At 39.9% G+C, this 25,813-nt stretch overlaps 1 long non-coding RNA gene across 1 annotated transcript; it reads left to right on the top strand.

Annotated features, from left to right (window-relative positions):
* Window positions 1-13,885: 13,885 nt before the first annotated feature.
* LOC109615078 lies at window positions 13,886-24,373 on the top strand. The gene is made up of 3 exons (XR_002196104.2): window positions 13,886-14,059; window positions 23,300-23,349; window positions 23,963-24,373. It is a non-coding gene; the product is annotated as an uncharacterized LOC109615078 (long non-coding RNA).
* The last annotated feature ends 1,440 nt before the right edge of the window (window positions 24,374-25,813 follow it).

Below are 25,813 nucleotides of genomic sequence, written 5' to 3'. Positions count from 1 at the left end.
GAAAACTGTTGTGCTGATTATAGATTCAGTAAAACTGGCCACCTTTGGACTAGTTGAGTATCTGGAGCATCAGCAATAGTGGGTTTGATTCCAGGCTCAATATGGCCGTAACAAAGAACTTTCTTCTGAAACGTGTCTATTCTTGTTGTGAGAAATGAAGGCTTTTCCATGTAAGAAATGTCAAAAAACAGAAGCTCTTGTACAACACTAATGGAGTATACTACTCCATTCAGACAAACAGGCAAACAGGCTCTAACCAGAATAGAAAGAGGAGTGGGAGGCCCTGGTGCACAACTGTGTCAGAGGACAAATACATTAGAGTGTTTAGCCTGAGAAACAGATGCTTCACAGGTCCTCAACTGGCAACTTCTGGCAACAACTGGCAAATTTAATTCAGAGGCAACTCTGAGATGATGGCAAAGGAAAAGGAAAAATATATATCTCAGACTGGCCAATAAGAAGAAAATATTAAGATGGGCAAAAGAACAATGACCCTAGATAGAGGAAGATTAGACATTTCTTTATGGACAGACAAATCTGTTTGATAGGTTTGAGGTGTTCGGATCACAAAGAAGAATATTTCTGAGACAAAGACCAAATGAAAAGCTGCTGGAGGACTGCTTGACGCCACATTTCAAGCATGTTGGAGGCAACGTGATGGTTTGGGGGTGTTAAAGTGGGAGATTTGTACTGGGTAAAAGGGATCTTGAAGAAGAAATGCTATCACTCCATTTTGCAACACCATGCCATACCCTATGAACAGTGTTTCATTGGAGCCAATTTCCTTCTGCAACAGGACAATGACCCAAAGCACAACTCCAAAATATGCAAGAACTATTTAGGGAAGTCTATAATGGAGTGGCCTGCACAGTCACCGGATCTCAAACCCATTGAGTTGTTATGGGAGCAGCTTGACTGTATGGTACATAAGGAGTGACCATCAAGCCAATCCAACTTGTGGGAGGTGCTTCAGGAAGCATGGGGTGAAATCTCTTAAGTTTACCTAAACAAATTGGAAACCAGAAGGCCAAAGGTCTGCATGGCTGTAATTGCTGCGAGTATTCCTTGTCAAAACAAAGTTTGAAGGACACAATTATCATTTCAATTCAAATTCTCATTATTTCTAACCTTGTCAGTGACTGTATTTCCTATTCATGTTGTTGTATTTTCTATTCAAATACATTTCAGTTATGTTTTCATGGAAAACAAGTACATTTCTAAGCGACCACAAACTTTTGAATGGTAGTGTACATATAATACAATTTGTCATCAAACCTTATTACTTCCCAGCAGAATCTATTAAAAATGGAAAGTAACCCTAGGAGATATAAGCGATGAATCACGGACCACAGCTGCCATGTCTGGTTTAGTCTTATGTAATTTATTATAAGAAACTAAGTGATTCATCTTTGTAATTGTACTGACTTAGCCTATCAGCAATTTCTATTCCTGTGGTTGACATAATCAGGGAACGTGTATAGCTCAGAGTTAGATGATTACCAGTATAAAAACACGCACAGATCAACTAGCGGCAGCCAGTAAGTGTAGACATTGTCTTCACCACCGTACTCCACCTCAGGCACCTGAGTAAAATGCAATACGTCCCAGATGAACCTCACAAATTTTACAGATGAAGCATAGAGAGTATGTCCTCAGGCTTCATTGCCTGGTGCATCAACTGTGCCACCTGCGATTGTATGGCCCTTCGGTTGGTGGTAAGGTCAGCTCCCGTAGACAACCTGGGACACGCTGTCTGCCCTACAGGACATTTTGTCTAAACGGTGCTGTTGAAAGGCCACTAAGATCATCATGGACCTCAGCCACCTGAGCCATCAACTGATTGCACTACTACCAGCTAGCAGGCTGATACAATTTTGGAGAATTATAACCAAACATCTCCAGACCAACATACTACTATAGAGGTTTTTTTGCAGGAAAGTTTCTGAACTCTCACACTTAACATAATTTAGATAATGTAATCAGTATGTTAATCAAATACACACAATAAGTATGTTGAACAATGTAATCATTATTAAACAATGCATAGGCCTAATATTTGATTAATCAAGTTACAGTGAATATATTGATCAAGGTACAAGCAAATGCATTAAAATCAAGAGCTTTGAATGCTCTATTATATTTATAGATATTTCTGGAACTTGAGCCATGAATATTTAATAAAGAACAGATTCCAGAAGTGTGTGAATCAATGGTGGTAGACCGTGGAAAGAAACGCCCAGGGATTAGCATAAAGGGAAGGCTAGGTAACGTTATGCAAGATGCTACTGTATAAGAATGTGTGTCCGAGGCTGGTTGTTGTCTGAGGACCAACTCGGCTGTATGATCTCCATTAAAATCTATTTTTGGACTCACAAACCCCTGAATTGTTTCAGCTTTTTGGCAGTCTGAAAAAGGGATTTATTTCCCCAACACAATCTGCATATCTGCCCTGCACTCTGATCTGGACCTCAGAGTCCACATTCTGCACACTTAAACACACTCCCATTCTCATGTACATTGTGAACTCGGGCAACTCTCTGTAATTTTTCTATTGTACATATTTTCTATTGTATACGTTTATATGAACTGTATTATTTTACGAGCCAAATAACAAGCATTTTGATACATCTGCAACAACATTAGCTTTAATAAGTAGGGTAACATGGGGTAAGACACCCCCTGGGGTAAGAAGGCCTGCCGTGCCAGTAAAACCCAACACCCTCTCTCCCTGTTCATTGTCATTATTGCCCTCACCAGTGTTCCTATTTTAAGTTCCTCCATCCAGCATGTGTCCAGTCTGTAATTTCTCTGGATTCCATTGTACATTGTTCATTTCATGTATGTTTCCGTGGAAAAGAAGGACATTTCTAAGTGACCCCAAACTTTTGAACAGTTATATATAATATATATATATATACACACACATTTATATTTAAGGAAGCCTTAAGACAAATCATCCACTTGTTGGGAGAAAGAAAAATGTTGACAGTTTTTTAGTAACTTTAATAGGTTAGTAATTTGGGGACAATACCACCCCGCACCACCTTCACTGGTTGATCAAACTCACAGGCAGTGTTAGGGTTAATGCAAGGTTAGGAATAGGGTCCAGGGTTAAGGTCAGAATAGGAGTTAGGGTCTCCACTATTACTGAACATTTCTTTCAGATGAGAATTTACAAATAAATGACAGATTGTGGTGGCTAAGGCAAAGAGGAACTTCATTGTGCCCCGAATGCTACTGAAAATGGGCAGGGAATTAAGACGGCTGCTCATGCTTGTAATTTGCCAACCAAAACCTTGACACGCCACTGACAAGTTGGTCAAAACCCCAGGCCACAGTCATCTGGGTGGATAACCAGTCTTCACTGACTCCTTCAAATGTGACATGGTGAGTCACTCCCAAAATATTGAAAGAACCCATCATGGAATATCTGAAAACGTGCCTTTGACCTGGTGGAGAGGATAGGAATATATATCTTTTTTTAAAACAATGAAGGAAGGTGATTGGCAGACAGGCTGGTCTTACGGTTTTATGAAGTGTTATCCATCCACATTTCATAAGAAACCAGTCTAGCTCAAGATGAAACTAGATTTTGTTTGGCCTGTCAGGATCTCCACCAGAAATGAGTTGGTCCCCTTCACCCTTCTGAACCTAAAATAATACATTCTTCTGTACTTTACTGAGTCCTCTAAATAAATCATATTTTATCACACATTTCAAACAAACCAACAGCACATATTACATATCACAATCATACAAGTCTACATTGTTTTAAAGAGCACATATCCTTCTTCAATTTGACACCACATTTAAGTAACTTGGATTGATGTCATTTGTATCCTCCTATCGTGTACAGACACAATTCACACCCCCACAAAAAAGAATTGGGAACGTAGGTATCCCTTTCTGGTGTGTTCTCCCTCTTCCTCATATTTGCCCCCTTCATCCACCTTTCAATATTTTCAGATGTTGGTTGGAAGATTTAATGATTTGCTCCGGCACATTACCCCGTCAAGTCACAGACACTTACACTGCAGTGATTATACAGAATTAATTCATTGCACTTCCCTCACTCAGTCACATCCTGCAGCCATGATGATGGTCAAAAGTTAAACGGGGAATGATTACTGTTATGAGAAAACGATTAAATTAATGAAGTAGGCAAACATTTAGTAGAAAACAACTTTCAAACGTATTTAGACAATTCCACACAATTTCTACCATCCAGAAAAAGAGTGGATTTAACATAAATAAGACTGCTTCACATAAGATCACAAACACTCTACAAAACAAATCAGCTGCATGAGAAGAATACACACCGTACCTGGCATGGTGGTGTCTGAGTCACAATGAAAATCCAGCTATCATACAATCCGCAGGGCAAACATTGGCAGCTGGCCTTTCCTCATGAATTGTTGTATTGAAAAATTCATTTCTATAACAATAGTAAGAGAACTGTAACGTGATTAGCAAAAACCTTACTCCATGCTCTTTCTTATTAGCCTTGGTCATTGTTTTGCTGCTATTTGCCTGATGGTCTGAATCCAACAGCATGGTATGGTTGTATTCATTAGTGGTAATAGCAGAAACTCTGCCACTGATTGGCTTCTACTACCTCATGAAGCTAGTTTAGAAAATGCAAAGTGTGCAAAACTATCATCAACGCAAAGGGGGGCTACTTTAAAGAATCTAAAATATATCAAAATGTATTTATTTGTTTAACCCTTTTTTGGTTACTAAATTATTTCATATACATTATTTGATAGTGTTTCATTATGTCTTCACTGTTATTCTAAAATGATAACTCTTGAATGAGCAGATGTCCAAACTTTGGACTGGTACTGTATATCTGCTGTTACCATTTGAAAATGTTAATTGTATTTCAAAAATAAATCAATACAGTATTAGAAACGATAAAAACCATTTGCCTGTGTGTCTAAAGACTGCAGGAATAAGTAAGCCTGAGTAAGCCTGAGGTATCTCTAGGACTAGACAGTTTTGAGAACGTATTTGATAACAGCAGGTTTTCCAGTTTACGTTTGAGCTAAAATAAAATGAATATTCCTGGACTGCATCCTTATATACAGACATGAACCAATGTCTGGCCCTTCTGGAAGTCAGGGAGTCCCAGCCAATGATGTGTGCAATGGTTTGCACCAGCAATGAAACACAACACTGCATGAAGGACTGCATCCATGGGATTCCATCATGAGGCTGATGCATGCATATACATCTGCTTAATATGCTGTTGGTGCTTTGTTTCTCTGCGTGTGGACAAAGGCATGGACTATACATGGACTACACATGGGAAAACAAGATTCATCGGACCAGATGCCCTTCTTCCACTGCTCCAAGGTCCAGTTCTGATGCTCAGGGGTGAACAGGGGTCATCATGGGCACTCAGACCGGTCAGCGGCTACACAGCCCCATACGCAATGGGTGTGATGCATTGTGTGTTGTGACACATTCCTCCCACAACCATCTTTAAATGTTCTGTGACTTGTGCCACATTAGACCCTCTGTTGGTTCAGACAAGACGGATAGCCTTCGTTGCCCCCGCGAATTGATGAGCCTTGGGCACCCAACACCCTGTCGCCGGTTTGTGGTTTATCGCTCACTAGACCACTACAAGACTTGTTGTTTCAGAGATGTTCTGACCCAGTCATCTGTCCATAACAATTTGTTCCTTGTCAAAGTTGCTCAGGTCTTTACTCCTGTCCATTTCACCTGCATCCAAAAAGTTCACTACAAGAAATGATTGTTCGCATACCATCTAATATACCCAGACCTTGACAGGTGCCCTTGTTAGGAGATGATTGACATTATTTGCTTCACCTGTGAGTGGTCATAATATTTTGGCTCGTATCACTATAATCCAGCAATGATACAACAGTGGCCGTTACAATTTAGTTTTTTTGCTGAGATGACAGACTAGATATGTTTCTACAAAAAAAGTTGAACTCAGCAATTTATCTTTTAAAAGAGAGATTATCATCTAACCAAATCCTTAGGTATGTGTAGGTACTGTAGGGGCACGTTCTATAACAAAACCATGTAGGGTAATCATTTTGAGATCATCCAGGTTTAGATTTTGGGATCTTGAAAATAGCATATACTTAGTTTTATTTGCATTTACCACCAGCCTAAGGTCCAAAAGTAAATTTGTTGTAAATGGATAAAAACATGAGTTTCAGTCCAATCACAGTTTCTTTCACCCTTAAACACTTTTTTTTCAAGCATCCCAGTCAAACCTGATTCAATTTGATATTAATCCTATATTGTGCCCTCATGGTCCTTGGTTTAGTTTTAGGATAAAAATGAACAACTTTGCTCATTTGCAGGTTTGATATCACAAACAATAGAATGCAAACTGCTGTCACTTGTGAAACACCAGTGGTTGCAAAGTGTAGATTTTATTCAAAACCTTTATCATAATGTGAGAGGACAACTTGAGACTAACTGAAACATGTAGTTCATATGATCATTTTAGCATAGGCAGATGTTCATTTGACAAAATGTAATCAGGTGCTGTGGCCAACATGCAACCACGCAGAGCAATTGTTGAACCCGATGAACCCCCTCGAGATGGCTGCCCATACCATTACGGACACCCACCTTGTTAAGTTGGCAGCAGACATTGTGGCCTCAAGGCTTGATTTGGCATACACCAAATGTGAAAGATGGCTCATCAGACCTTTTTTTGTCCATTGCTCAGGGTCCCGTTTTGTGGTGCTTGCACTGAGTTGTGCGTCTTTGTGCATTGGCCCTAAATACAAGCACTTTTCAAATGGCAGCCATGCAATACATTCCAGCTTTGTGAAGCTCACAAAGAATGTTTGTTGTTGAAACTGTATTTTACAATTTTGCATACATTTTGCGTCAAATATCTGAGTGCTAATTGTCTTATAGCTGACACATATGTGCCGCTAATTGGCAATCAAGCTAATGTGACATCTGCATGTGCATGTGATAGTGCTTTGTTTACTTTAAAGTAACAGTCCTTTTCTGTGTGGGGTTTCCATTATTTTGTCCAGCCCATGTAAATGACAATAGAAAACTAAAACAGACAAAATGCAGATATTCTGGCTCTGTGGCGAAAGCACTGTTTTTGTCTTTCTGTCTGTTTAATAAAAGGATACGGAAAGAAATACAACTAATCATTACAGGTGCTGTTTGATGTGAAGAATTTACCTTGAGCTGGCTAGCTAGGTAGTATAGCATGTATGGGCTAGCTTGCATTGCAAGTACTATTTATAAAATGGGTTACAATACCTATAGATAGCAAGAATGCAAAAACAAATAATATTAATAAAAATCTGGAAACGAATGGTTAACAACAATGTAAAAATATGAATAAATAACAAGATATGTTGGTCTGTCCGAAATATTTCTTGTAGAATAATTGTATGATTTAGTGTTCAATATGTGACAGGTTTACTGGTATACCTTCACTGAACACAGGCGGTATGGTTGAAATTAGCAGACTAGAGGCCAGGTTCAAGTTGTATAAATTCAATGGGTTTCTTTTATTTTCACCTTTTTCCTTGTGGTTTTAAAAATAATTATCCAGAACAATTTTCAAGATTGTACCGGTAAAAACAACAATATTTCTAAGGATATTATATTAAGGCAGACATCAAAAACGAGGCAGACAACAAATTGATAAGACAAACTTAGGAGACGGCCTTAATGAAGGTCTAGTCTCAAGCGAGGGGCACGTCTTTCTTCCCCAGAGTGAGCTGGTCTCCTCTCCCTGTTCCTGCTCGTAAGAGATCGCCGCAAGTGCTTTCTGACCTTTCTAAACAGTGGGTGATAATTCTGTTATTGTCTCAACTATAGTACGTGAGGTGAGCATGATCAGATTTCAGCTGGAACCTCCTCCCCAATATCTTTGGTACTCCAGGACCCCGTTTATTGCCCATGCCGCCCTCTCAGTGGTTGTGTATTCTCTTTTAGCTCTCTCAGAGTCTTCTGTTATATACAGCATGAACAGTATTGGGTGCTCCTCCCCATCTGCTTGGGTCGAAACTGCTCTGAGGCCAGCATCGGAGGCATCCGTCTGGATTGTGAAAGGTAGTTGAAAGTCTGTTGCTCTCAACACCGACGATGGAACTCCTCCTCAGCCCTCGCCCAACCTCTGAAATATGGATGTGCTCTGTGTACCTCCCCTTGGTTAGGTCAAGAGTGGATATGTAATAGGCCTTCACTTGGATTCGTTCCATGACTCCATCCAGTGTTCCCATCATCACATCTGCTTCCCGTTTCAAACATGCCTTAGATCGCCTTCCCAGTTGGCTGACCCAACAGTTGACAAACACAACCTTCTCCATCACCTCAGAGGAGGCCTGCCACTGAGCTAGCAGCTTGTGTCCCAGCATAGCTACAAGGAAAGAGCACCTTCTCCCTCTAGCCGAAACACTTGCGGCTGGGTGGTTGTGTCAGAGGACTGGGCCTACGCTTCCTGCACTTCCACCTTGTGTTCCCTCACTAGAAGCCAGACGGCGGCCACCCAATCTCTCATGAAGGTGATGTTTTCTGTGAGGGTGGGATATGTGTAGGGCTGATTCACCCAGGCCTTGTGGGTAAAATTATGGCTGCCACAACAGGGGCGGCAGTACCACAGTTGGAAAGGTGAAAAGCCAGTGGAAGCCAGGGGGATCTCTCAGAGCACCAACATGAGGAGGGGAAGTAATATGTACCACGTTGGTCGGGAGGCCCACCCTGGAGAACGTTAGAGAAGCTACTTAGCAACGGTCATTGTGGCCATAGTTCTCAAAGGGATGACCTTGGGGAATTTGGATGCATAATCCACCACCACCAGGATGTATTCATGACCGCGAGCTGAGTGAGGCAGATGTCCCGCCAGAGATATTAGAGGATTATGCTAGGGTTGTTTTTGTGTGGAACATTGGCATAAAACACATGACTTGCAATATTTGGCAACATCCTGGGCAAATACTGGCCTGGAGAACCTACCCAGTGGATGGTCTGTTGTTGCATTATGAGGTGTCCAGCTGGAATGTGGGTGTGTCCGAGCCGTAGTACCGTGTTCCTGTATGTTCCTGTAACTCTTTCACCTATTTCTTTATCCTAGCCACCCAGAACAAGTGACCCTGTTTAATAGTAAAATGTGAATATTTTAACTCCCCTTCCGAACCAACTCGCTTTCCGAACCGTCGATGACCTTGACCTACATCCTTGTGTGTGTTAAATTTCAGGGTCTCATGTTGGACTGTCCTGAACTGGCCCAACTATTCTTCGAAGAGGGTGAATTCCCATGTATTAGGTCAAGGAGTGTGTGCAAACTTCATCTGTGTCTAAACACTCTGTATCAAAACCTTTCTATGTACTCTCCCTCAATAATTATTTTTTGGAACAACTGAACTACTCATCCCAAAAGGTCCTGGACTCATGCTCTCAAATACTTCCTTTGAGCTGTTCCCGGTGCATTCCGTTCCTGTTCCCGGTCCATTCCGTTCCTGTTCCCGGTCTGTTCCTGTTCCCGGTCCGTTCCTGTTCCCAGTCTGTTCCTGTTCCCGATCGGTTCCTGTTCCAGGTCTGTTCCTGTTCCCGGTCCGTTCTTGTTCCCAGTCCGTTCCTGTTTCCAGTCCATTCTGTGTTCCCGGTCCATTTCTGTCTAATCCGCCCATCCTGGTTACCCCAACCCCACTCGTCTGAGGGTAGAGACGTTCCCATCTCCCCTTAGTGTCTCGTGGGCCTCCTCTCCCTTTCACGACATTACTATCCCCTGTGTGTGATGCCGGCGGGTGGGCTTGGAGTATTCCAGGGCCTGTTGATGTATTTTCTTAGAGTTTTCTTAGTGTACATGTTCCCCCTCTCTGGAGAGAACAATAACACGCCAGACCACTTATTGTTGAGACAAACCTAAAAGACAGTCTCAATGAAGGTCCAGTCAAGTGAGGGGCACGTTCCCCTTCCCCACAGTGAATTGACGTTCTCTTCCTGTTGCTGCTTTTAAGAGACCACTGCCAGGTGGTTTCTAACCAATATTAGAGAGACACACCAACAGTAAGCAAACCCAGTTGTGGTTAATTGAGAGTATCTTTATTGTCACCTACCTAGAGAGGTTCTTGTTGTTCTCGCTTCCTCTAGCTGGCCACTGAGCTCCCACAAATATAGTTTTACTTATAGTTTTAATTCAATGTTATATTCATGTGTTGGTAGCTCTATAAATTAAGCTAGCTGCCAAACAACATCATATACTGTGACTGTATTTATGATAAAACATTGCCTTGTGTGCCTTATTACTGACTGTACAGTCCACCAAATGTTCAGAATTTTAAACAATGCTACATGTAATTAGTCCTGAAAATCACATAGCATCCATACCAAAAGGTAGCCCAAATCTCTAAATATAGGCCTATGGCTCTGGGTACAAAGATGTTCTTGTTGACATACTCTGTATGTGGAGTCAAGTATGGTAGGTCATTCATATGTTTTTTGCACGGAAATGTGCAGAGGATGTATTAGAGCTGAAATTTGCAATATAGTTATAAATCAATATGCAGTTTTGATTTACAACAAATCAACCATTTAAAAATGATAAAACACAGGAGACTGCTATCTTTTTGACTCAAGTTGAAGTAACGCTCAATTAGTAAGCTATTACATTATCAAACTAATACTTTCTTCCACCAATTCTGAACTATATCGGATGTCAACATGTGAGTCAGAAACAAATCTTGCATTACAATGGAGGTAGTATTCTATCAGCCAGTGAGTCAAGGGTAAATGGGTCCCAGGTTGAATGTCGTTGACCCATGCCATTGCTTGTTCAGCCTGGTCTTTTCAGCTTGACATGTGTCCTTGTGTGAATAATGGTGCTTGCATTTTCCCAACATTCTTCTTTAAGACTATAACTCGTCCTTAAGTAAAACAGTTCATTCAGGATAGCGTCCGAAGGGCGTGGCTAAAACAAATTACACCATATTTATTGTAATCATCAACATATTGTTGAAACTTGTTCGCACAGTTGAAAAGCTAATTCCTGGCTTCTCTAGAAAGGCGAAATATGTCCTTTGTGTAGATTGCCAACAAAGAATGTTTATCATATAGCTGATAGTTAAGCAAATAAAAAGGTGTGTACTGTACACACACAAAGATTAAAAATGTATTCAATTATTAATTTTATACACTAGGTTTGTCTGAAAACCACTGCAGTGTCAGTACACATTCTATTAAACTAATCCCCCAAAAAGGTTTTTATAGAATGTTTGTTTGTGCAAGGTTAACTGAAAATTCTTAGCTATCTTTTCAAAAAGCCAGATGCAGCAACTTCAAAATAATATATTTTGACGACAAAGAATATTGAATCTCAAAATAACTTAGCGTGCCTTGTGGATTGTGTTTGTACTGAAGCACACAAGCCTCTGTATAAGTGTTTCCATATTGCCAGCCTGCCTTGAAGTTAAATTTTACATTTGACCTTTGCCTTACAATTCGCATAACGTTATATATTGGAAGGCCTACTGGGCCGTATGTGCATTCACTCAGGGCAAGTAAACTCAAGCTGTCTCACTTTGTTTACAGTCAGTAAACTTGTTTATTGAGTACATCTTAGAATAAAAGGAGGTTGGGATTCTGATAAACAGCAGCAGCGTGTATCCATTTGTATATCCGTTCATTCATTTAGAAATTGCAAAGCCAAGTTTTATGCCAATGAACTCTTAATTAGTGGCTCCAAATGAGACACAGAGGGATGCAGATGTGGACCGCAGGTTGGAATCATCAGAATAGTGGAGGAATGGATGCTTTACTTGGATTGATTCAAGCCACTTGGAAATGGAATATCTGATGTTGGTGCAGGCAGCCAGCCGCCCATTGGCAAGCTACTTCAGAGCGACCTAAAGTTACCCATTAAAGTGAAATTAGGAGGCCCTACGTGACCGCACTCACTTGATCTCCGAGCTGCTACTCCGGTCTTAAGATACATGCTTGGTTTGAAACTTCAAAGAGATGTCGGCGCATAAGCGAAGATTAATGTCTAATTGGGAACAGGATCGATTAGGACTGAGCAAAGTCCCATAACAGCTCCGAACACTGCTTCACTGTTACCAGGACTTCAATTCACAAGCAGTAGTGCCTCAAAATGACACATTGGAAATCTGTTTTGCAAAACCCAGATGCTGCTGGGAGCTCGGGCCCTCGTTGCCACAGCCCCACTTAGAATCAGTGCTGCAACTGTCCCAGAAGCACTGTGGCAACACAACCCCCCGTCTAGTTGACTAATGTAACATATCACGCTGTCAAGCTGTTACTAAAAGCAGCCCTACTAACAATCCACCTAATAACATAAGCCATAATAGGTTTCAGGGAGATGTATGACAAAGTCCCCTGAACATAGTGAATAACGCATTTGCACAGGGTTTCAACAAGTTAAACAAGGAAAGACAGATAAAAACAAAATTCTTTAAAATGAGTGTGTGTTTTCAGAGCGTTTAGCATGTGTTATTTCGGAACATATACACGTATCCTACAGCCTTGTGAGACAGATCACATCATGGCCACAGCAAAATTGTTTATCCCTCTTTTTTTTGCTTTTTCAGAGTGACATTTGAACAAAGAGTGCAGTTGTCTCTGCATCAGTCCTTCCCTAGGATGGGCTACACTAACTGACAGTCGCCAAATCTCCCGCCTACGCAGGGTGGGGTCTGTTCAGGCCTATGAGTCATACTGCCAAAGAAACACACACACACACACACACACAACACTTTTGTAGCACTGGGTTTCCTACACAGTGAAATACAGGTGAAAGTGTTAAAAGTGTGAGTCTGTGTCTGGCCGTCTGTCTCAGGTCATAGATAGGGAGTGTGTAGGCAGCCTTTGTTTTCACTTGCTGTCTGGGCAACCTGCCAGACCAAATACAATGTTTTATAGTTTGGTTCTAGACCCCTCCTTTGACAGCCTGCTTATAAATTGCTTTTTTAAAGGGTCCTCCGTTGTTTAGTCTATTTAAATCGACTTATTCAAAGAAATGCCTATTCAAAATGTCATTTCTCATAGATTAAGTTGGAGAAGTAAGGTTTTCATTAAAAGTACACCTAACTCTTCAAATTATAGGTTACGTTAAGCTTTGTAATAGCTACGCTGTTGTACTTTAAAGGATGTGTATTTCAATATGCAATTTCAGATTACAGGAGAACAATTAGTTCTAATTTGATTGATTTGATAATGCATCAGAGTTACCTAGCAACATAACATTGTGCTGTAAATAGAAACTACTGGACAAACACTGGTACCCCTCAGAAGACAGCCCCTTCAGTTTCGGGCTGTTATTTGTAAATGATTAGACTCAAAAAAAAGATAAAGGTTGAAAGGATATACCTTTCATGACAATACGCTGAATATTCACAAATATGTATTTAAATTAGGCACAAACCATTAAATTAGGCACAAACCAGGCACTAGCCATTTCAAGTTGAGCTATAGAAGTAGGGTGCTTCTTCCTCATAAAGAGGTGCAACTGGTTGCCATAAATGACAGGATGAAGAAATCAACCACACACACACACATATGCAGTCAGATTTTGCATTAACAACTTTAGTACAAAGTATGTATATTCAGTTACTACACTACACACTATGACCTGAGAGTGACCATATATCTTTATAATCTCTGGTGTTTAAAGCATGGGCCCATCCTGAAAATAACCACAGAGTCATAATCTTCTTTTCAAAACATAACCTACTACATGGCTATTTGAGGGTTCGACTGAGCAGAAAACAGGAGTTTCCTCCCTTCTCCTGGTGATATTTAAGGAAAGCTCAGTGTTTCCCCTCCTCTCCATGCAGTTCTGGGTGTGGTTTTCTAACTTCTTTGAATTATGTGTATGCCTTTGACTCAGTCACCTAACCCTAAAGGGAGAAGGAGGAGAGTACTAGTTGGAGCACAGTTGGAGTTGCATTGGAGCTAAGGAGCAAATATGTAGGATCCTGGGTATTCTGTCTTTAAGCATTGGCTATAGGATCTTCTCATAAAGGGCTTGTAAAGAACAGTGGGCTTTAAATCAATCCTGAATGAAAGCCGACAGTACTTTGGTGTGAGTAAGAGTGTGCTTTTCCTCAACTTGTTGAAATGTTTTCTTTGTGTGAAATTACTAAGAATATTTGAGCAATGTCTAACTACATATAATAACGTATAAGATGTATATTGTAAATTTAAACTTTGAATGTATAATATCAAACGCAAATATTATATGACTTTCAAGTACAAACTTGGAGTACATTTGATCCTACTGAGCGGTATGCGTTTGGTTCACACCTGTAATTGCGCTCTGTATACCAGTACAGTGAATGAATGGATAGTTATACGTTTTCACTCAACTTTGTACTATTTTTATGATTCTTAAAATAACCTTTCAGATTAACCTTCTCGAAATCAGGAATTTGTATCGCATTGCCTAAAAAACATTCCACAGAATACATAATCTGGGGGAATTGGCGATATATTATTTGCAATTCAGCATTTTAGTTTCAACTTAGAAAGCATGCAAATATACACATTTGTAGATTAATAGAATTTAATTTAAAGCCTTTAGCTGTATGACTTGGTATCCAACAATTGAGTACACATCAGATTTTTTACTCCATGATACTTCAGTTATCAATAACCAATATATTTGCAAAATATATACTTTATATCTATCCTTTACCACATCCTTTTAATTATTTATCTCAGTATTCAACAAAGGGCGGTTGATTCACTGTTTTGTTTGGACTGTGTGCACTTTAGTTTAGTTCTAACAATGGCCAGAACATTCTGGGGGCACTTTTATGTGTGTGTGTGTGTGTGTGTGTTTGTGTGTGTGTGTGTGTGTGTGTGTGAGTGTGTATGTGTGTGTGTGTGTGTGTGTGTGTGTGTGTGTGTGCATGCTTTGCAGATGTATTTGAAATGGAATCCACAAGAACTACCATTTATTATGCAGTGTGATAACTGAAACGTAGAAGGTATCAACATATAGTTGACCTTTTTCAGAGGATCACAATCCTTTTTGTATTGACTGCAGTATAGAGACCACAAACAACTGATTTGAGTTATAACACAGCCATATTGTTTTAAATTAGACATTTTTGCTTATGAAGCTACATCTAACAATATTGGCAAGATCGATCAAATGTGTTTATTTGAATATGAATTTCTGCTTCATTGCTTGTATGAATACAAAAAAGGAAAAAATTTATGAAAGGAGAAAGGTGTGAGAATTCAACAAATGTTATTCAGTCTTCAGAGGTAAAAAGTAGAGTAATAAGTATATAAGTGCCTGACCATGTGCCTTGCCTTCCCGCTCTTTCTCTGTTTCCATCCACTAAACTGAGTGTTGGCACGAAGGAAGGAAGCCGTCTTTTCCACCTGACATCACTGAATGATTAGAACAACTCTGTGGTTCCCCGTGCAGATATTGGCTGGCCACAGTCCCTGGGTTATTCAGCTAGCATTTACATATTTTTTGGGATTCTCCAGCAACAGTATTTCACTGGAGGAAAATACAGAAAGAATAATGTACATACTCTTACTGTAAAGATATCTCAAAGAGACTGTTCAGACGAGAGAATAAGTATTTCTTGACACAAATAATTGCCACAAACCTTAATGTCAAAATTATGATTTGTGGTTTAAATGAGGGATAATTTATTTTTTCTTCTTCATGACAAAATAAATAATATTAATTATGTATATTTAATTGTATGGATTAAAGTATTTGTAGTAAATTTAAATATATACTGAAAAAAACATATTATTACATACTATTTAGCCTGAGATATTTTTAACACACAAAAGGAAGACAGACTGTACCAAAACAATAAGGTTGTTGGTTTTATTTCAAAGGAAGACAGACTGTACCAAAACAATAAGGTCAAGGTTTTATTTCAAAGGAAGACAGACTGTACCAAAACAATAAAGTTGTTGGTTTTATTTCAAAGGAAGACAGACTGTACCAAAACAATAGGTTTGTTGATATTATTTCAAAGGAAGACAGACTGCACCAAAAAAAATAAGGTTATTGGTTTTATTTCTGATGAGGTGTTATGATGGAAACCCTTGAAAGGTCTTTATACATTTCATGACAATAATCTGGATTTTTGAATTTATTGGAATATATTAAAATTAATCATACAACATTAAATTATTTTGAATAAATATGGGTATAAAACAACTTATTTAATGGAATTAATACATTTCTAAATATGTCATGGGGTTCCAATTTCTTTTGGGTTCATGACCAGCCAGTTAAGGTGTCTTCTGATTCATAACCAACCATAAGGGTTAAGAGGTGAAATCATAAAATGCTGCAGTTAAAAAAACTAACAATCTGAAATTCTTTAAATTTTGCCATACAGTCAAGAGAAATGTTGCCAATTTTTTAAGCTCATTTCCTAGAATTTTATATATTTTAATGACATTACTATTACCAATTATTATGCAAAATCTCTAACAAAATCAATGGAGGCAGTGTTTGGCTTTTATTTTGTTATTGTAAATACTATACACTGTAATGTATAGGTCCAAAATATTTTTGATATTTTATTTTTGATATTAGTCATTTGTGGTGAATGTGTTTTTTCCATCCTGAAAAAAATCTTACGACCTACCTAGACTACTACCGTGACCCACAAGTGGGTCTCGACCCACAGATTAGGAACCATTTCTCTATCATATCTTTATAGAAACTACTGACTTACTTAGTCCAATATAGAATATAATAATAATACTATATAATAATAATAATAATATATATATATATATATATATATATATATTCTGGTTGCTTTCATTCAGAAGACTTTTTGTATTAAATGTTATTCTACATATCCCATGAAATACTGTTTGGGTGGGGGGGGACAGTAGATGTCCTTAGTGCATTTATGCAAATGGAATTGTAACCACATGTAATGTAGAGCTGGAATATAGATGTAGAAACTAACCACTGTGCCTAAGTGATGTGGTGGCACATCTAGTCTTTTTGTGATACAGGGTTAGCTCCATTTTCCCTTAGATTTAAATACTGATGATTAAACTGCAGAAAAATACAATCATATATTGACTTAATTAAACTCATACACTAGGTGCACATAAGAACAAGTAAACAATATTTTTTAGGAAGGAAAGACAAAAGGAGAAAACAGAAAATGAAACAAGATAGATAAGTGAGTTAGAGAAAAAGAGAGTAGTCAGCCCCAAGGAAAACAGAAAATAAAGATGGAGGGACAATTCTAGGCAAGGATCTGGTGTTAGAGGTTTTGTTCTCCCAAGCTTGTTTACAGGAAGTCCTCTAAAGTCCAACAGATGGGTGCATTCACAAGAAAGACATTTTATTGCATTTTTCCAAGGCTCATAAAGTCCCTAAACTCTTGCTACCTTCATTTACGTGTGGGAAAACAGCGTTGATGTTGCTACTACATCCAATCGGAAAGTGATATGTAGGTGCCCATTACAGGTTAATTGCACATGATCACTGCCGTTTGATATTTTAAGTAGATGTAAAATTTGTAATTTCAGTAAGACTTTAGTTAACTTTTTTGTTTGGGCGGTGATGAAAGCACACTCAAGTCATTCAACAACCAATTGGAAAAGCATGTACTCACTCACATCTTTTATGGCTATCTAATGGTTAGAATTACTATAGTAATTTCTTAATTCACAAAGCTTTTTCACTACATATTGACAGCCTTCTTTGGCTAGGTAGTTAATGGCTCTGTTTAGTTTCAAGCAGCCAAAGCATTAATTTGGTCAGGGCCTGGATTGATTCATTGTTTTTTGTCGTCAAAATGCATTCCTTGATCTGAACATACTCACTGGTTCCACGTTGTGAAGTAAATAAAGTTAAGGGTTATTTTGCTTCCAGATTCCTGGGGCTAAAGGCCTGTAAGATATTTAGTGACTGAAGAGGTTTCTGTGGATGTAATTTGGCAAATGCTGCTAACCTCAACATAATTATTTTTCGTTTACTTCTTCCACACACAAATGTAAACCGTTCTAGAGAGTTTGAAATAAATACAGTTGGGCTTGTTTTTATAAATTTTTTTGATGATTGGGTGGCAGATAGCCGGGTGGTTAGTGACAGTTACAGAAAGGTTGTTGATTCTAATCTAAGTCTAAGTCGACAAGGTAACAACTGCATGTGTCCTTGAGCAAGGCACTTAACCTTAATTGTTTCTGTCAGTTGTTCTGAAAAAAACATCTGCTAAATTACTGAAATGTCAATGGTATCATTACACTGTGTAGGCAGGGGTGTGAGCTATACATGATTAGTGTATTTTTCACACCAATGGAAGGGTCTCATCTGGGGCAAACAGTGTTATTCTCTAAATGACCAAAATGCATCATTAACCCATGTTTTGTCATAACCACATTTCAAAACTCAGTCTCACAGATCAAGAGGACAGGATTTCTTGCATATGTTGAGTCCTGACACTGTTTGCAATATGGTGTTCCAAATGTTGTTACAATACTAATATCCTTGGCTAATTTATATGCATTTATGCGCCTTACCATGCCAACATAAATCATTACAGGTTCATTTTGTTTTAGGTTCTATTCTGATTTTTTTTTTTCTTAAGTGTACCTCATTTCATAATTGTAGGTCTAAAGGGTTGAGATCCAAGGTCTTATTATTTTAGTTTTTTAAACAGTCAGGCAAGTGATGTCGGAATATATTGCATGTGACATAGGTATGTACTGAACGTCAGGATGATCAGCCAGGCAGACACTGATCTGTAGATCCCTCCCTGATTTTATCATATAGGACAAAAATGAGTTTGCTATTAAGAGATTCTGAAGTTTCAGATGATTTAGCATAGCTTAATGCATCAACACCTGGGATATGCATGAACAGACAGTTGATGAATAGCAATATTGTTTCCTGTGGTGCCCTTCTGTCTCGGTTAATTAATTTTAGCTGAATTCTATAAATAGTTTATCTCCATTCCATTGACTGTAACCATGCATAACTCTGTTCACCCTGAAGTTTTTTTTCCCCTTTCTTTTAAACAATTTCAGTTATTGCTATCATGTCGATTGCAGTAAAAAAAAAAGGGGGAATTTATTGCCAGTCAGTATATTGTATCTCTAGAGATGGACAGGCTTTGTGTGTACGTTTAGCTGGGTGGTTGGAATTCAGCTGCCTTGTGGAGACAGGTCTCTAAACTGCGTAGCAGAGCCGGAGGCATTGTGGTTGCTTTAGCCTCACTGTTCTCTTGTCTGAAGTTATCAGTGGGCTTCTGCCTCCCTGCCCGCCTGCGTCATGGCTTCTGCGAGTGACCCCCACCCACCCCTCATGCTCTGCCCAATCCCTGTGTCCCGTCTGGGCACAAAGTCAACTTTATCAGCAGCATCAGCCTGGGAAACCCACCCAGTTTCCAGATATGCAATGCCTCCTTTGTCCACTGCTGTATTTCCTCCTCGGCAAGGACATGAAATGGCCTCTGACTTAGGGCCAGCCCAATCATGTGCTGTTGTGTCCTTGGGCTGGCCCCCTGAGGAGAGTAGTCGTCTAGCCACAAAAAACTGAGACTGTAAAAAAAGAAAATCCTGGGTAATCAAGGAGAAGGGGTCTGGCACAACTTAAAGACTAGAGACAAAATCCATGATTGTTTATCAGCCTGTGGTGGTTGGGCTGTAACGCGTCAGCCAATCTCAGTGTTAAGTGCTGGATTATAAGTCTGAAAAGTGAGGTCAGCTAACGCCGGTCATAAATGGCAGTGATTTACCGTAGAGAAAGCAAAAGCTATTAGCAGGGTACATGAAAAGCCAATTTTTCCTCTAAATTTTGAACTGTTATTTTATAGGAATCTGATAGCATTTTTTTTCTCCCAGAGAGATGGGGCAGCAGACAGATTTCACTTTGATGTAAATAGCATCTATTTGTATGAGATTTCATAAGACTGGCCAAGTAAAGACTATCATCCAACATACAGTAAGAGCATGATTTCAGAAGTTCCCATAGGTGGGGTTCGCTAGTAATGTAAAGTGGATTTGTTAGCTTGTATGGGAAAGAATTGTGTATAGCATATGTATTAGAAGCTACACTGTGTATACCATATGTTTTGGAAGCTACACTGTGTATACCATACAATATCTCACAAAAGTGAGTACACCCCCCACATTTTTGCAGATATTTGATTATATCTTTTCATGTGACAACACTGAAGAAATGACACTTTGCTACAATGGAAAGTAGTGAGTGTACAGCTGGTTTAACAGTGTAAATTTGCTGTCCCCTCAAAATAATTCAACACACAGCCATTAATGTCTAAACCGCTGGCAACAACATCATGGAGCTGGTGGATGTTAGGGACCTTGCACTCCTCCACCTTCCATTTGAGGATGCCCCACAGATGCTCAATAGGGTTTAGGTCTGGAGACATGCTTGGCCAGTCCATCACCTTTACCCTCAGTTTCTTTAGCAAGGCAGTGGTCGTCTTGGAGGTGTGTTTGGGGTCGTTATCATGTTGGAATACTGCCCTGCGGCCCAGTCTCCGAAGGGAGGGGATCATGCTCTGCTTCAGTATGTCACAGTACATGTTGGCATTCATGGTTCCCTCAATGAACTGTAGCTTCCCAGGGCCGGCAGCACTCATGCAGCCCCAGACCTTGACACTCCCACCACCATGCTTGACTGTAGGCAAGACACACTTGTCTTTGTACTCCTCACCTGGTTGCCGCCATACACGCTTGACACCATCTGAAACAAATAAGTTTATCTTGGTCTCATCAGACCACAGGACATGGTTCCAGTAATCCATGTCCTTAGTCTGCTTGTCTTCAGCAAACTGTTTGAGGGCTTTCTTGTGCATCATCTTTAGAAGAGGCTTCCTTCTGGGACAACAGCCATGCAGACCAATTTGATGCAGTGTGCGGCGCATGGTCTGAGCACTGACAGACTGACCCCCAACCCCTTCAACCTCTGCAGCAATGCTGGCAGCCCTCATACATCTATTTCCCAAAGACAACCTCTGGATATGACGCTGAGCACGTGCACTCAACTTCTTTGGTCGACCACGGCGAGGCCTGTTCTGAGTGGAACCTGTCCTGTTAAACCGTTGTATGGTCTTGGCCACCGTGCCGCAGCTCAGTTTCAGGGTCTTGCCAATTTTCTTATAGCCTAGGCCATCTTTATGTAGAGCAACAATTCATTTTGAACTTCCAGTGACCAGTGTGAGGGAGTGTGAGAGTGATAACACCAAATTTAACACAAATGCTCACCATTCACACCTGAGACCTTGTAACACTAACAAGTCACATGACACCAGGGAGGGAAAATGGCTAAATGGTCCCAATTTGGACATTTTCACTTAGGGATGTACTCACTTTTGTTGCCAGCGGTTTAGACATTAATGGCTGTGTGTTGAGTTATTTTGAGGGGACAGCAAATGTACACTGTTATACAAGCTGTACACTCACTACATTCCATAGTAGCAAAGTGACATTTCTTCAGGGTTGTCACAGGCAAATATATAATCGAATATTTGCAAAAATGTTAGGGGTGTACTCACTTTGGTGAGGTACTGTATGTACTAGAAGCGACACAGTGTGTAGTATATGTATTACAAGCTGTGCACAGCTCTCCTTTGGAGAGGAGGAAGTTCCCATCAGGGCCAACATAACAGGGCTGTGTGGTATGTGCATAGACCAAGTCCAGCAATACTCTTCAATTCTGTGGACTGGCTTATGATGTCAAATGGAAAATCTCAAACATCTTTTGACAGTTCAATTAAAGAAGCTGATATCAGTTCTAATTTCATTGAAATAATGAATAGGGTAGACTCTCTGTATAACACTTCTTTGTTCTTGAAAATGTATGAATGTATCTAGCATGCATATATCATGTACTTCGCCTCTTTTAGAGCAGTATACCAGTAACAAACTGTTGCTAGACTGACTCCCAGAGCTGGCAAGGTAAAGAAATTATCAGAAAAATCTGATTAATGCAGTTTACTCTGATTGATCCCAGGTAGTTGCTGCAAATAAGAATGTGTTCTTGGTCTACTTACCTGGTAAAAAAAAAGGGTAAGAAAAAGAAGAAACAACGTTATTTCATCTTTCTAGCATCAGTATATATCATTTAGTGGAGCTCCATCCTTCATTTATAAGCTCCCTTCAATTTTCCTTTCATTCAGTCAAAAGTAGGCAGTGAGCAAAGGCCACAAGTAATTTAACTTCCGTCTGTTAAGATGGGCTTTAATTCAGTGGTCTGTCTCCTGAAACTAGAGCAGTTTAATTAACATTAATTTAGCTGTCATATTCGGGAGGGTGTCCAATGTTCAAACCACAAGACTTTTGCCATCTGCATAACCTTAGTGCTAGTCTGCAAATGTCTGCCATGGTCTCAGGCTTAGTAACTGAGAGCATGATTAAACGAGGCATGATTGACAAACGATGCAATTGAAAACAGACGATAGCCTGTCATGAATGAGCCATATTCATTATCTGGCAATTTTTCTCCCCGCAACTTTTAGACGGTCAGTGACTAGTTGCCTCAATTAAGTCTATGAACCAGAAAATGCACATCAGTGCATAGAATTGGGAGACGACGAGAATAACAACAGCACAGTCAAGTGCAGTGGAAAGAGTTAACCACTGTAAATGATACAGGAAGATTTGTGTTTATTCTGGACTGGACCCTCGTATTTCCTGTTCACAAAACCACTGCAATGGAATAAATATTTTGAGAGGCCATGTTTTGCCCCGTGGTTCTGTATTTGGCCTGATTTTCCAATGCGCATGAGGAGTGGTCCTTAACTTCCAAGATGTGTGAGAAGTAGGGCAAACCTTAAGTCCCAGTCCATCAGGAAATGTCACTGCTGCTCTCTGTGCAGTGGTCCAAGCAGGCTGGAGCCTGTTCGTAGAGGCTCCAAAACTGCTTGTTTTATAATCTTTCAAAAGCCAAAGGTACATGTCCTGTGACCAAGTGAGGAGTTAAATGGTTGGTTGTGAGAAGGTATAGCTGTGATCATGATCTTCTAATGGGTCTGTGTTTTGTATGTAGAAATAGAAAGGTTGTCCATGCAAAGCATAAGTACTCGCCGGAGGTAGCCCTGTAAATCAGGGTACAGTTGGTTTGTTGTTATTCAACAAATTTCCAGAACCATCTTTTCACCTAGAGAAGTGAAATATGAAAAGGCTGTTTTTCGCAGTTTGATCATTTATTTTATTTACTTAATCTAATATTGGCCAAATGTCTAATGGTCAAGGCATGATTAATCATTCCCTTTACTTAGTTATACCTTTAAGTTATTCTTTTGATCTCTGGATTAAGTATTCCTTTTCGCTGCGTTCACAGTATGGTTCTCAAGATATTCAGAAGACTTCAACACAGGTACCATTGTAAAGGTGAGTATGTATGTTTCAACATGGAGTGATCAACACTTTCTCTTTTAAGTGTTGATGACCAAAGAATCATGTATGAAATACTAACAGGATTTCTAAGGCTCGCGCCATAATGAGATGCCACGTAATATATAAAAGACTACACTTTGGTTGCCTAACACTACATAGCTATTGCATACCATGCTAATTCAAAAGCATGCAGTATATATATACTGCTAATATATATATATATATATATATAAGCTAATTGTTGATATAATGTGTCCCTTGTTTGTGTGACAATGATTAAAATCAAAACACGTAAATTAGCTGCACTGCTCACGCGGTTATTTTGAAGCACGTGTCAGACGCACGAGGACACTATAACCACATCCAGCGTATACATTTCGTGTGTTTGCTCAGGTGCATCAGTGAATGTCAGCCCCCCTTCTTACAGGGCTGTTCTCGCTGTTAAAGAGAGGGCCGAGAGGGGGAACTGTGAACTCAGGAAGGGGTTGTGTTAACTGTAATTACAGGGTGATGAGAGCCTGCCCAGTCAACGGGGCAACGTACACAGGATGGTGAAACAACCTCCTGACATTCCGGAGAGACTCTAACGACTGCTTCTTGTCTGCAGGGTGGACTCAGGCCATTATACCGCACGGACACCTGCCCTCTCTCTCCCCCTCTCTCCCTCTCCTACCCCCTTTGCCTCTCTCTCCCTCCACCCTAAATGGGGCAGCCAGTGGGATTCCTGGCAGAGTGATTTGGTACGGTATCATAAAATCACATTGCCAGGGATTTCCAACCAGCTGCTTGCCACGACACTTCAAACATCATCACCGTACCACCCAATCCAAAGGCAGCCCGTTTCACCCCTCTATATGTATCCACCATCTCCATGCTTCATATTCTGTCATCAGCTTACCAGGAAGAATTTTTCCTCAGGCCAAAGGCTCTTTTATAGTCAGGATATAGCAAACAGCCTGTTCTAATACAAATGTTATATGCTCTATAACATATACTTGGGTTGTTTTTCCAACTTCAGTCTCAACAACCCGCTCTAAACTGGTCAATATAATAGCAGGGATAAACCATCCAGGATATTATCTCTAAGCCATCCTTAAAAATCTCCACCAGCAATGGTAACCTAATGCGGATCTATATCTCTAAAGCTTGTACTTTCTGGACTGAAGAAGAAAAATGTAACCAAAATATGTGGATGTACAAGATGAGGGATGGACGACATCTGGATCTAGTGTTACGGGGGTCAGAGTTTCGTGAGGTGCAGGACTTAGCTTGCTTTGTGAACAGATCTGTGAAAGCCCATGTTCACAGTGGCTAAGTTCCGCTCCTCAGAGGTCCTCTCTCATCAGCAGTGGAGTGAGACTCTGAACATGATGGAGGGGTGAACAAACACTATCGTTTGGAAGAGGAGGGGGCAGGCCAGGGTCTCATACAGGAAGGAAATACAGGAAATGTCCCATTGGGGAAACTAGTAACAATCTAATTGTGAACCATGCTCCCATTTTCAATCAGGGTGGTCAAGTCGAGGGGCACAGGCTTTGTGAAATGCCTCTCCCGAGAGTGTTTTTCTACTGTTTGTTTTTCAGTCCAGCCTGTTTATGTGCAATGTGTTTGTAATTTGTAAGGAAATTAAATATGAAGTATCATTACGTTATTATTTTATGTAGTTATGTCCATTCAGCGTAATCATTATTAGCAGCACATCTTGTCAAGCTCTACACTACTCTAAATACCCCTATTCATATTGTTCAAAAGGGTTCAATGATTTTCAAAAGAACACAAGATAAAAATTGTTTACACCATTCAAACCAATGAGGTTTCTCAAAACTAAATCAGAACTTTAAATCCAATTATCTATACATACTGAACCTTCTAGTCTCAAGCTTTCTACATGTTGTGGAAACTGTAGATCTGTAGATTAAGTATTATGATCATGACGACTGCTGTTCTTTCTGGAATCATTAAGCCAGATCTATATCAGGACAAAGGGACAGTTCTATCATGTGGTTGTGCCCCCCTGTGGTGAAAACAGAGCATTGCGAGTCACGGGGCTCCACCTCCAGTGCCTACTGAGCTGATAACAGTTTGACATAGTGAACACTGGCTCAGTTCAGCAGGAACCGGAGTTATGCCATCTATAGACTATTGAAAAACTGAAAAAATCGACGTAAGGCTTAAGATAATCTTGGCAATCGACAAACTGAAAGCAATCAGCAATCAAGGCAAGACAGAAGGTTCCTGTTCACCCCAGTCATGCCCTATAGATGACTCAAGCCCATGGAATGGGGGAATACTGCTCCTGTCATTTGTCCTCTAAATAGATTACAGGAGCAGAGTTTTTCCAGATGTATTTTCTCACAGAATGACTAGTTTTCTGTCTCAAATTCTATACGACTACCAAGATGTGCACATTTTCTTTTATTATTGTACAGTTTTAAAAGAAATAGTCCTTTGTCATGAC

The sequence above is a fragment of the Esox lucius genome, chromosome 3 (genome assembly GCF_011004845.1).
Source record: "Esox lucius isolate fEsoLuc1 chromosome 3, fEsoLuc1.pri, whole genome shotgun sequence".
NCBI lineage: Eukaryota > Metazoa > Chordata > Actinopteri > Esociformes > Esocidae > Esox > Esox lucius.
The sequence above is the reverse complement of the archived record's forward strand: the minus strand, read 5'-3'. Positions and strand labels throughout refer to the sequence as shown.